Raw genomic sequence first — 13,609 nt, forward strand, 5'->3', positions numbered from 1 at the left:
TTTCACTAGTGTGTGTAAGAGCGTAATATTTCAGTAGTGTGTGTGAGAGCGTTTCACTAGTGTGTGTGAGAGGTATTTCTGAATAATGTCCCTGACGGCCCCTCATAGAAAACATCTGCTCGCACAGATAGGTGCTCCCAAACATAGACAGAACACGGGCAGCATGAAGTCGAAGCTGTGGCATCAACCCAGACGGCAGTAGATGGTAAAAGTCCTCTATTGCAGTATCCTGGAACTTGGCTCTCGGACCACTATCGCTTTGAAGCTCAGTCAACTCCATCTGAAGGTGATGGGGAGCATTGCAGACGTCCGTGGTGCCCAAGTGCTGTGATCTGAAATCAGTGAAGCGCCGATCAAACTCATCCATTAACCTGCTCAGTTTGCTAGCCAACCGAACCCCACCAGTTTTTCCCAGGAGAATCCATTCTTACTTAGAGACTTGTCCACCACATCAAAAATGTCCTGTCCAATTGTGGTCCCATGCGTGGCAGCTACATCCAAAAGCTCCTCTGTGACAGAGAGGTCTAACTTCATTCCTCTAATAAAAATGGATAGCTGCGCTGTATCCGTGTTGTCTGTACTTTCATCAGCCTACAACAGCTAATGAATCAGCGATGTAACTGTGTGACTCCCCAGCCAGCTGTGCTGCCAGGTTGTCCTGCTTGTTCCTTAACTCGGTCCGCAATTGTGTTTCTTGACAAGCTGACATTTTTAAAAGCCTGTATCTGGTTGGGGCACACCTGCTCACACATCTTCAGCATGCACTGCTTCAAAAACGCACCATCTGAAAAAGACTTTGAAGCTCAGGCGATTTCTTCAGCCACAACAAAGCTGGCTTTTACTGCCGTGTCGTTTTTGGTGGTGGCTTTTGTGAACATATTCTGCTGCGATCGCCTTTCAATTCTTGGGCAATCTGTTGTTTTTCTTGGAGGCTAACTTTGGCATACTTAGCTCTGTGTTTGGTGTCAAAATGCCAACGTAGATTGTACTCTTTGACTACCGACACTGACTCATAACACAAAAGACATACTGTTTTTTTTCCCCTTGAAGCTCAAACATGTTTTCGCCTTCCCATCTTTTTTGAAACTGCCGACCATCTGCGTCAACTTTCCTCTTCCGGGACATTTTGGGATTGCTTGAAAATATTTCTCAATAATGCTTGTTGGGAAAATCACTGTAATGATGTGGAAACACTGTTTATGGTCAATGCACGCTTTGCACGCAGCATAGACTTGTTTTTTAAGTATTAAACAATCATTTTAGTAAATTGAACAAATACAGTTAGAACATTTAATTTGACAGAAAAACAAGGATAGTAAGTCATTACACATTAAAACAGCTAAAGCAATCTCTGTAAATGTAGGGCTCTTCCACATGAGTACGTTTTTATCGAATCTGCATAAATACTTTATCGTTTCGGCCTTGTGTCCAGACAGATCTGGCTTTTTCAAGGTGTGAAACTGGTATATTTTGAGAATGGGTCCCAGAGTGGGAAAATCCTAAAACGGCAGATAGCCCGGAGTCGCCTAGACGGCGAATGCAGATTTCTTGAGAAACAATGACATACATAAGTCCCGCCTCTCTAACCTTTAACCTTAGCTGCCGCAGCTAGACGCATCATAACAACAATGGCTAACTAAAGGCTTGTGCTCATGCTACAGAAACTACTCAGTCTATTACGGCTGCTACAAAGAAAACGTGGCGGCGTCACAGCGCCACATACAGGCCTAGCATATACTACAGTTTTGGGTCTTTTCCAGTGAATCCGTGTCATCATCATACATTATTACTGACACTGCTCAGCAAATTCAGTACTAGAAAATTCCTGCAGAAATTTTGAGAGTGACGAGTGGGCTGTTGCCGGGGTCTGTATTCAAAAAGCACACGTCAAATAGTCATTTTTAACATGTTTATTTAGACACAGGAGCAGCTAGCGCTGCCGTGCTAGCAATTATCATGTTAACATTAGCATGTTAGCATTAGCATGTTAGAGCTGCTGCGCTGACTCGCTAGCAATTAGCATGTTAACATTAGCATTTTAGCTGACACGCTAGCAATTAACATTAGCAATTAGCATTAGTCTATTAGCATTAGCATGTTAGCACTGATGCGCTAGCAATTAACATGTTAGCATTAGCATGTATTTAATTCTTAGTGGGTAATGCTAATTAACATGTTAGCATTAGCTCTTTTAACAAAATTAACAGTACCAATAATATACACTATATACAATATAAGAATTATAGTATAAGTCAGCTATGCCCGACGTGGGCAGAGTGGAAAAAAGATATGGGGTGGGAGATGGAGAAGGAAAAGGAAAGGGAGAAGGAAAAGATAGGTTGAGGAAGAGCAGAAGGGGTAACGGTGTTATGGCTACAGATGTTGTAGCTTGTTTTTTTTGTTTTGTTTTTTTAAATAAAACTAATAAACATAAAATAAAAAACTCAACATTAGCCATGACACTGAGGGCTATCTTTAGGACTTAAAAATTGTGTCCTAAAGGCCAGATTCAAATGCAGTGCAGCAGTTCACTGCATTTGGATGTAGTCTTTAAGACAGTTCGCTAATGCACTTTAAAAAATTTCATTTCCCCTAGGTATGAAATGAACTTTATCTTAAAAAAAATAGCCCTGGAGTGTCATGTCTAACGAGAGGGTGCTCAATAATGGCACCATTTAAACTACACACAAATGTGGCCATAACACTGTTGACAAATTTCCGGGCTTTGTCCACTTTCACCGGATTTGCACCAGCCTTCCACTGGCACCTCTGACACAATGAAGAAAACATGATCATCATGTCAGGGTGCCAGTGGTGAAGCTGGTGCAGGTCCTCCTTGATCCAGTTGACGAGCCGGACGCTGCTGGTTTCGCCCAGGTCGTTGCCGCCACAGTGGATGAGGAGGACATCTGGTGCTGCTCTTCCTCACAGGCAATGGTAAAAAAAGGGGAGAAGGCGCCTCCACCGCAGTCCACCCCAGCCGAACCACCGGATGGAGGCGTTCAGGCCCAAGTTGCCTCCTGTTGACTTTGTAGCTCTCTGGGCACCACGTCGGACATAGCTGTCTCCAATGATCCAAATTGTTGCTATGGGAAGACAGTGAGAGGAATTGCTTCAGGTGATGAAAAATAAAGTGAACTAAAAAGGGTGGCTCATTTTGTTTGGTTTCAATACTATTGTCACATATGTAGGATAAAATAAGAAAGATGACGTATTAAATACTTTTTTTGTTCTCCCTCTGAAGACAATGTGACAGTCCAGTATCCAAGACTGGTACTTACTGTTTTGGCCATGTGGAGGAGGGACAGTGGAGGAGGCTGTCCTCCTCGAAGACTGATGTCCTGAGAGAAAGAAACAAACAAATTAAAACAATATAAAAATTTGCAAGAAGCTAACATGAAGTCCACATACAGCAGTAACTTTCCTATTTTACACACCGACAGTCAAATTATTTTACTCAGGCCAACATTTTTCACAAAGCTCAGTGAGACATTACAAAATGCCATTTGTACAGCATTAATGAAGGAAAACACTGTTAGCATAATGGCATCGTCTGACATATATGCACTGAGAGACAGGACAAAACACAGCAGTGTTGGCAAAGAAACATTGCAACCAGGTTCGCTTGTGAACACACACAGCAGTCTACACATTAATAGTCACTAGGGATGTAACGATACATTCAACTCACGATTTTTTGTTGTACCTACGTAGTGACGTAAGTCACGTGACTTGACGTCTGACGTTGAACCAATGAATCACCAACCAGTGACTTTTTTAAAGATAACGTAACCTATTTCTAATAAAAAAAGACGAAAAAGAACATATCCTACTTCTCTTGCATTCGCCAAGAATCGCGATTAATTTTTTTTCTGTCAACCGATGCGAGTTGTCACGCATTTGTACCAATTTTTAATTGTGTCACGATGCATCGTTACATCCCTAGTTCTTATAAAAAGTGCAACTTACTTCTTAAACAACAAAACACATGACAAATATCTCCTTTCTTTAGAAACACTCTCACAGTAAACTGCTGTTAACTGGTGTGATGTGCAGTTTTCGCTCACGAGGTGGTGTAACGTTACTTTGCTTCGCACTGTTGTGGCGGTTAATATGCTGCTGCATGTTGCTCGTGTTGCCGCTATATGTTAGCGGTCTCTTGCAATGTTTACATGCTGTTTGGTTTTGTCTGTCCGTTTCTCACGGCATTTTGCATTCCCTATATACACAATTTGTGTATATAGGGAATGCAAAATGCCGCCACACAGGTGATTTCAAACTGCTCGGCGCGTCCTCTATCTCAAAACTATTTTCTACCGTCGCCATGTCTTCCCTCGCTCTGTGCTCCGTACCTACGTAGTGACGTGAGTCACGTGACTTGACGCCTGGTGTTGAACAAATTATTCACCAACCAGTGACTTTTTTTAAGATAACTTAACCTATTTCTAATAATAAAAAAAAAGACGAAAAAGCAGGGATTTTCCGGTAAAACAATATGCATGACAGCAGAACCCTGAATTAATCTTAATTATCATTGGTAATACCTGTGTTTACCCTACTATTTCATTAAAATGTCAGCTGTGGAACATCTTTGCAACCAGGCTCTCTCGTGCACGACACAGCAGTCTATACATTATTACTGACATAATCATAAACTGTTCTGGCCTACATGATCAACACACAATGCATTATTAGCTGCATGCTGTACACACAAAATCAATCATCAAATCACTGAAATCACCGGCCACATTTAGTGGTGCAATGGGTCACACTATTGCACTTTTCAGGGTGTACACACGCACACACACTTCAAAGAAACAGGTGTTCCATCTCTTTGTAAATTTGTGAACTGGCATTGGGCCTCCAGATAAAACAACAATTTCAAAGCAATACATTTAAATATGCACACACAAGTGTGACAACACAGTATTCTGACTAAACTGACATATTCCAGACTGTTATATTCTATCAACTTTTATGCCTCTGATCATAACTATGGTGAAAATAATTCAGAATTTCATTTTTTTCTACTCAAAAATGAGGTATAATTTTATGCAAATTAGGTCTGTAACACCACAAATTACAAAAACAAGTATAAAATATATGTTAATGTGCTAGAAAGAAGTTCACTAAAAGGTGAAACAAAAAAAAAGGTGATCATTTCATACCTCATGCTTTATAAGCAGTCAAAACAGACAAAAAGCTACATAGTGAATGGGAAGAAAATACGAGGGTTAACTCGCCACTACATTTACTAAACGGCCATATACACAATAATAAACATCATTTTCATAAAATGAAGCACTGAACAAACTATCTAAACTATCCTCATATTTATGATTAAAGCAAGCCTCATATGATTTAGTCATGTAATAACTGTACCAATAAACATATTTTCGACAGTAGTTTAAATCTGAAACATAAAAATGCTAACATTATAAGCTACAATTGTAATGGTAGCATGCTAACGACATATACAGTTAAAAACTGCATCCTCTTACCTCAGACAAAGAGCCGGAGAAGGGGATTTGCGGCCGGAGTACAGTATATAAATCAAGCCAAAACACAAAGAGCCAATAAGATTCGTCCCGTAACTGTCTACTCTGTCCTTCACCATGACACACACATAATACACGATTAATCAGCATTCTTACCTGTGTTTAATTCAGCGTCCGTGTGATCCACCAAACACCATGAATTTTAATGATAAATCTTGCTTTTTCCACCTATTCCCACGCTCTTCTCCCACAGAAATACTGAGACTGATAACGAGTTGATGCGACATAGCCGGCCAAAAAGTTTGTATTTATGCATTATATTGTTGTTGAATTGACAAGAAGACTGTTGAGATATGAGGATATTTTTTCTTGTGTTTCTACAGTTATGTGTTTTTTTATGTAAACGCAAATAATTGTTAATGTATGATACTTCTTAAAGGGGTCTTGGCATAATATTTCCCTGGAGTATGCAGGGAGCATCATGACATAATTTAAAGTGTTAAAGTAACTAAAACATAAATAAACATAATGATGGGAATAATAAGTAAGTAATAACAATAATAAATAAATAAGTAATAAATAAGTAATGGTATCAATACCAATAATAACAATAGTTATAGTAGTGATAGTAAAAGCAAATACTAGCAAGAGTAATAAATAATTAATAAAGGAAACCATTCTTAATGTGCAGTCATATCATTTTGAAACTTGTATCCACCAGACACCCATCTGTTAACGTACAATGAATGTAGTGACATTGCAGGCTTTTATTTTGAAATACCACCTTCAGCCTGAGATTCAAAGGAGGGTCCAGACCACTGGTCCAGACTCAATGTGTAGTTTGCTGTTCAGATGCTACATGGAGAAGGCCAAAATGGCAGACAGACAAAATTGATGGCGGTAGACAGTCATGTTAAAAGTATGTACTACGTTCATCTATGTTCAATTTTGAACTGTTTTCAAAATGGAAAAGAGTAGAAGGTCATGTAAGAAAATGAAGTAGCATGTTAATGCTGATGCCCTGATGCGCTAGCAATTAACATTAGCATGTTAGCATTAGCATGTTAGCATTGATGCGCTAGCAATTAGCATGTTAACATTAGTATGTTAATATTATCAATTAGCATTAGCATGTTAACATTAGCATGTTAGCATTGATGTGCTAACGCGCTAGCAGTTAACATTAGCATGTTAGCAATTACCATGTATTTAATTCCTAGTGGCTAATGTTAATTAGCACAAATTTTAGCATTGGTCGCTAATGTTAGCAAATAGCATGTCTTTACTCTGCTGTCTCTGTCTGTCATTTTAGACAGACAAGTTCAAAATAAGTGCCAATAACTGCTAAAATGGCCGCTGCTTGGCTTCTGCCTGCTGGCCCCTCCCCCCTCTCCTCCTTCACGCAGGCTTGAGGTTGCCAAGCAACCAGGACCAACAGCCTAATCAGCAGAGCAGTTACTGCACCTGTGAGAATGTCAGTTGGAAATGCTGACAGAGAGAGAGAACATGCTGAGACCTTCCCTCGAACGTAAGGATCTCTGACCAAAACCGTATTTCCAATCTTTGAACCGGCTTAACCTGAAGCAGGCTGAGACCTTCCTGATCATCTACATAGTCGTTTTGTGTCGATAAATGAAGAAATGTGCCCTTGAGAGCAATTCAGAGAAACGTTACTTCTGCTTTTCTCCAGAAAATTTCCCGCCTTTTTAACATGGGGGTCTATGAGGCTGTCGATGGGTGTTGCTGCCGCATCTTTGCGTCTCCCACCAAAACTATATATCTGACAGCTTTAGCAGGCGAATATGAGTGAGACAACAAATTTTCCTACGTTTCTATGTATAAATCGTGTCTGTAGTGGGGCATTTGAGGCCACGGTAGTCAAATACAATTTATTTTTTCACTGATCGTTCTCTCTCCTCTCCACTCTAGCGATGACATCACACACTCTAGCTCTCGAAAGTTCTCGCAATACACACCCATTCATTTTTTGCCGTGGTTTTTGGCGATTTTGTGTGTGCGACAAAAACTCTGGGAGGAGTAGTGAACCGAAAAAAACAGAAGAAACGGAAGAAGAATAAGCCCGAGAGCTAATAAAGAGTGTGCTCTTTCAGGCACACTCAATAAAGACAGGAATAAGCCCGAGAGGTTTTAAAGAGTGTGCTCTTTCAGGCACACTCAGTTAATATATACATATATATATTGGAACAAATTGTCAATTGTCAGCTTCCCAGGAACTTCTAAGACTTTCATTTTAGCATGCACTGAATACCTGCACAACTGCAAAAATCTTCCAAAAGGCTGTTAATCACCCAAAATTTTTCCTCTTGGAAATTCACCCAAAAAAAGTTCTTGCTGCATGGAGTTTCATTTATGGTTCAATTTATTTATGTGGGATTTAGCCTATGGGATGAACAAAAATGAAAATACAGTAAATGAGTCATCCTCCTGTTCATGAACACACTCAAAACACACTCAAAGGCTACTGTGTAGTATACAGTAGTCAAACCAGCTGCATTTTCGGCCCTGTGATTTGTGTGACACCAAAAAGCCCATTAAGTGCAAACAAAAGGTTGAGCAATGAGAATGCTAATGAGGTGTGTAAGCTACATCATCTCCAGGTAGAACAACTGTAAAAACAAATTCTGTGAAAGAAGCGCTATCTCCTGGTCATACCCTGTAATTAAATGAATAGGTGATGTTAGAGTAAAAAATAGACACGCCCAGGAGAAGGAAGGGATCACTCCTGCCACTGGAACTTTGCTGGGAGTTGGCTGGAAGACGGCTGCCATTCAGCTAGCTTTCAGCTTGAAGGGGAACTTTTGAGTTGCCACTACTGTAGCAGTTACTTTATATAATTGTTCAATATAGTGTTTTACTTCCAAAATATTATTTTTATAATTATATAAAAATAAAGAATCAATTAAATATTTTGAACCCAGGGCCCAAATGACAGATTTTCATTCACAATCCCTAATAGCAGAAACCAGACAACTCCCTGCTCCAAACTAAGAGACACAGAAAAGCAGAAATAAAGAGTGATAAATATTCTCTTTAGAGTTCACACTCAGCACATTACTCTACTTCTATCAACATTATATTCTTAAAAGTAAGATTTGCTCAAATTAAAACTGATAACACTTCTCTTTCCAAAATAGATTCATGCAGTTATATACTGAGTTTTACATAGAAATAAATATGGTCTTACCCTCTCCAGGTCGAAGTCTCCTTTTTTTTACAGGCATGACATCAATACAAGCACGCACACACGCACACACATATGGGGAAACAGGAGAAAAAAGTCAGCCTGGCTCTGTCCAAAGCTAATAAAAGCTCACAAATTAACCTGTACCAAAAATGTAATTTATCTATACAGTCATCATCATCTTGCTGCACTTCTGGTGGTAATGACAGCCAGTGCATCTCCGCCGAGACACGTAGGAAGTATGTCCATCTGCACAGGCTTTAATTGCAAGCTTGAATTTAGTTTTATAGATTGGAAAAATGTTGTCCTTTTTCCAATCCATGGAAATAGGACAGTAATTCCACTCTAGTGAACCACAGTCTTTGTTTTGTCTGGGTTGAGTAGTCATTATCAATGGGAGTCATCCTCTATCATATATCAAATATATGTAAGCCGTCTCCATTGTATGCCTCTGTTGTGTCCCGAGTTGGAAAGAAGACGCAGGACAGGATCTCTAAATCTTTACTTGGCAACTGTGGTGAAAAAACAAATACAGAAATTGTGAGCTGTGTGTGAGCTAGAAAATACTTTTTTACTTATTAAATGTTAAAATAAAATAATTAATTTTGCACAGTAAAAAAATACACACACAAAATAACACGAATTGGTCCTTTAAATAGGTTAGTTTCTGCTACCTCTGTGGGGCTCATGCAGGATCAGTGGGGGGAGCATACAAAAGTTTGACCGCATTCAATACAACCACGGATAACAACTTTTATGAACATACATCAGCAGAGAGCAACACAATTTCGACTAACCTCTGGCAATGTTAGTAAAAAGGCTTTGACCGAAATCATGCGTTAAACAATTTATACTTCAGCTGTAAAATAAAATGACCCAGCTGCCATCAGTCAAATAAAATGACCCAGCTGCCATCAGTCAAAAAAAATAAAGTTTGAGCACCCCTCTGAGGTTGCATAATAACTGACTCTGTCTTCACAGAAAATGATCACAGTGGTATGCCATTCATTTTCCCATAAAAGCTGAGTACTGGTTGTTTTCCAGACACAGATTTTTAGCGTAGTAATATTCATTTGTATGAAATTAAATCAAATGTCATTTGTCATTGTCATTTTGTTGCTTTGAATACCTGTAACTAATTAACACTGAGTAATTGTAACACAAAATTGGTTTGATGAGCTCATTAACCCTTGAACTTCAGGTGCATCCAATCATGACAAAGGGTATTTAAGGCGGCCAAATGCGAGTTGTTGTTCTTCTCTTTGAGTCTCCTCTGAAGAGTGGCAACATGGGGGCCTCAAAACAACTCTCAAATGACCTGAAAACAAAGATTGTTCAGCATTATGGTTTAGGGGAAGGCTACAAAAAGCTATCTCAAAGATTTCAGCTGTCAGTCTTCACTGTGAGGAACATAGTGAGGAAATGGAAGGCCACAGGCACAGTTCTTGTTAAGGCCAGAAGTGGCAGGCCAAGAAAAATATCAGAGAGGCAAAGATGAAGGATGATCAGAATGGTCAAAAACAACCCACAGACCACCTCCAAAGACCTGCAAGGTCATCTTGCTGCAGATGGCGTCACTGTGCATAGTTCAACAATACAGCACAATCTGCACAAGACAACGATGCAAAACACTGCTCCAAATCTACTCAGGCATTCATACAGAGGAGCAAGTACAATGTCCTGGAATGGCCATCCCAGTCCCCAGACTTGAATATCATTGAAAATCTGTGGGATGATTTAAAGCAGGCTGTCCATGCTCGGCAACCATCAAACCTCACTGAACACTGAACCTGAACTACAGATGTTTTGTAAGGAGGAATGGTCCAATATACCTTCATTCAGGATCCAGGCACTCATTAGTGGCTATAGGAAGCGTCTAGAGGCTGTTATTTCTGCAAAAGGAGGCTCTACTAAATATTGATATGATTTTTCTGTTAAGGTGCCCAAATGTATGCACTGGTCTAATTTTGTTTTGATGCATATTGCACATTTTCTGTTAACCCAATAAACCTAATTTCACTGCTGAAATATTACTGTGTCCATCAGTTATTTGAAAGATCAAAATGAAGTTGTGGACCCAAACACCCAATGATTTATAAATGAAAATATGGCAAGTGTCAAGGGTGCCCAAACTTTTTCATGCAATTGTAGCTTATGTGATGGTAACAATTTATCAGAGGGATGCTAACGTTAGCTTTAAGCCTGTCCACTCAAGATATGACAATGAATTAAATTATCATTCACATGCGTTATCTGAGACACTTACCTCAAATGGCATTTGGTTGACAATGTCCGTTGTGGCTGTCTCATACATCCTCCTTGAAGATCATGCTCCCAGTGCCCATGAGGGCATGTCTTTCATGTGATTGACTCATGACATGCCCACTACGAACCTTATTGGAGGACACTAGCGCTAATCCCAACTATCTGTCGTTCTTCAATCTTGGCCAGTTGGTCGTTAGCAAACTGGAAATAGGCGCCAACTTTGAAATTTGAAACTGCATACATAGTCTGATTGCATGAAGTGAATGAAGTGCGTTTCTATTGAAAATAAATACATAAATAAAAATAAAAACACACACACACACACACACACACACAATATATATTATATATATTTATATATAATATATATATATATATTGCAGATTTGATAGGAATCCTCAACGAAGCATGCAAATTTAAACCCCTGCAATTTTGTGGAAATATCTACAGATTTCTGTAATTTTATATACATTTCTTCATTACAACTATTAGGAAAGATCTGTAATCTTATTATGGTTAATTATTTGTAATTTTAAGGGTAAATGTTTAAACTATTGCTAATATACAGTATGTTAATCTACACTTATTGTCTTATTGAAAACGGTGATAAACCTGCTAATATACAGTATTTTATTTAATCTACAGTTATTGTCTTATTGACAACGGTGATAAACCTGTAAAAAAACAAAACAAAACAAAAAAATGCATTTTATACAAAATTAGGGTGCTTTCACACATACTGATGCGGTCTAGGGGGTACCAGAAGCGAAAATTATACATTGTATCATTCTTCAGTTAGTGCAGTCCGTGTTCACACATGCTTTTTTTACACTGGTCCAAATGCCACATCCATGACGACCGTGTGGGTATGTCTTCCAGTATCTGTGTACAGGCATTTTATTGTTTTTAAAAAGCAGTACATCTGTTAGAATACAGAATACATTCTGTAAAATTACATTATTTAAGTGCACTTTTTGTCAAATAATATATTGTCTTTATACAGTAATGTACAGTAAATTACTTTTGTGTTTGTACAAATACTACTCATGTACAGTAAATTACTTTTGTGTTTGTACAAATACTACTCAATACCTCTAAAAAACAAAACAAAACATAAAATCACCTTAACCACACATGCTTAATGACCTGCAATTTTATGGAAAACACTACAGATTTCTGTAATTTTACGTACATTTCTTCATTATCATTACATTTTATGTAAAATTACATTTGAATATGAAAGAAACATGTTAAATTACTTTTAAAAAGATAATAATAATGTAATATTATATTATTGGTAATTACATGTAATTCTAAAGGGAAATATTTAAATTACTGCTAGTATCTGTTAATTTACAGTTATTACATTGTCTTATGGAAAATGGTGATTAAACCTGTAAAAACATATAGAAGATTGTATGTAAAATTAGAGTTAAAGAGTTAAAGATGTACAAATACAATATATTGTCATTTAAAAACATAATTTTAATTTAATCTTACATTATGGTTAATTAACTGTATTTAACTTAACGGCATTCCATTGTTTTATTGGAAAACAGGAAAAATCTGTACAGAATATTTCCTGTAAAATTACTTTTTTCTTTCTTTCTTTTTTTTTTTTTTTACAGTGTATTCTTGGTTGTATACTACACAGAAGAACAGCAGGAAGACAAACGAAGTCAAGAAGTGACTAAAGCCATAAAATAGCGCAATATTCAGCTTGTATCAGTAAGGCAGCAAAAGGTATAAAATCACCATACTGGTGACTGGTTTTGCTTATTTGTGTGTTATAATACATTTATGTAAGAGGCCTTAAAGCAACTTCCATTTCTGCCTTTTTTTATTGTGTTGTATGCACACATGGAGCATGTCATTAAATCAAACTGAACCTCTTTGAGCTCCTGGTCTTTTGGAAATAATCAAAAACAGGAGTGGATCCAGATAAAACACGCTTTATTGTCTTTATGGTCAGTAACAGTGATTCACTTCTGCCTGACTGAAATGAATCTTATCAAACATGAAGCAGCAGACTTTCTTCTGTGGTGTCAGTTTGTGTCCTTGTTTTAAATGAAGTTTAGTAGGGCATAAGTCGTCTTGGTGGACGCAGGTTGTACTGTGTCTCTCTTTTAATCATTAACTCCGAGCCTGCTGTGAGGTCACACGGCTGAAGCCTGGAGTCTGATCACGACACCATTTTTTTCAACAATATTTATTGATGATAAACGTCTGAGGAGGAAAAGTGATCAGACATAATTTCATTGTTGGCTTCTTAACACCAGATTTCAGGAAAGTTTCGGTGCTTCCTCTCGTGCGCAGCGCTGTTGGGCAGCTCTCCAAAGAGGAGTGGCCAGTGACGTGTCCAAACCGTGCGCTCTGAGGACTGGAGAGGGGATGAAGGGAAATATTAATGACGCGCCAGGAATGAAGAAGTTCTTGGGAGGAATAACGCGCCGGCTCCGTGTGATGTCCGCGTACAATTGAACTTTTACGCGCCGCGGTTCTGGTTCGTTCTGCTTTCAGCAGCGGCGTTGGAGGAGCTGCAAACCGGCAGAAGTCCTGAAGCAGCAGCTGGTCTTTTTTTCCTCTGATTACCGCCTGGAGGGAGTGACAGGTTTGTGACATGAATCCGTTTTTTCGTTTCCAA

The 13,609-nt window shown here is 38.6% G+C and overlaps 1 protein-coding gene and 1 pseudogene across 1 annotated transcript in view; one reads left to right on the forward strand and one right to left on the reverse strand.

Moving 5' to 3' along the window:
* Positions 1-375: 375 nt before the first annotated feature.
* Positions 376-1,125, reverse strand: LOC109139708 (general transcription factor II-I repeat domain-containing protein 2-like; annotated as a pseudogene).
* Positions 1,126-13,492: 12,367 nt separating this feature from the next.
* The window catches only part of esr2b (estrogen receptor 2b), a 33,837-nt gene continuing 33,720 nt past the window's right edge, over positions 13,493-13,609 (forward strand). Inside the window, 1 exon segment of the mRNA NM_001319934.1 lies at positions 13,493-13,576. The gene's annotated coding sequence lies outside the window, so the exon portion shown is untranslated.

The sequence above is a fragment of the Larimichthys crocea genome, chromosome V, assembly GCF_000972845.2.
Source record: "Larimichthys crocea isolate SSNF chromosome V, L_crocea_2.0, whole genome shotgun sequence".
NCBI classification, from domain to species: domain Eukaryota; kingdom Metazoa; phylum Chordata; class Actinopteri; family Sciaenidae; genus Larimichthys; species Larimichthys crocea.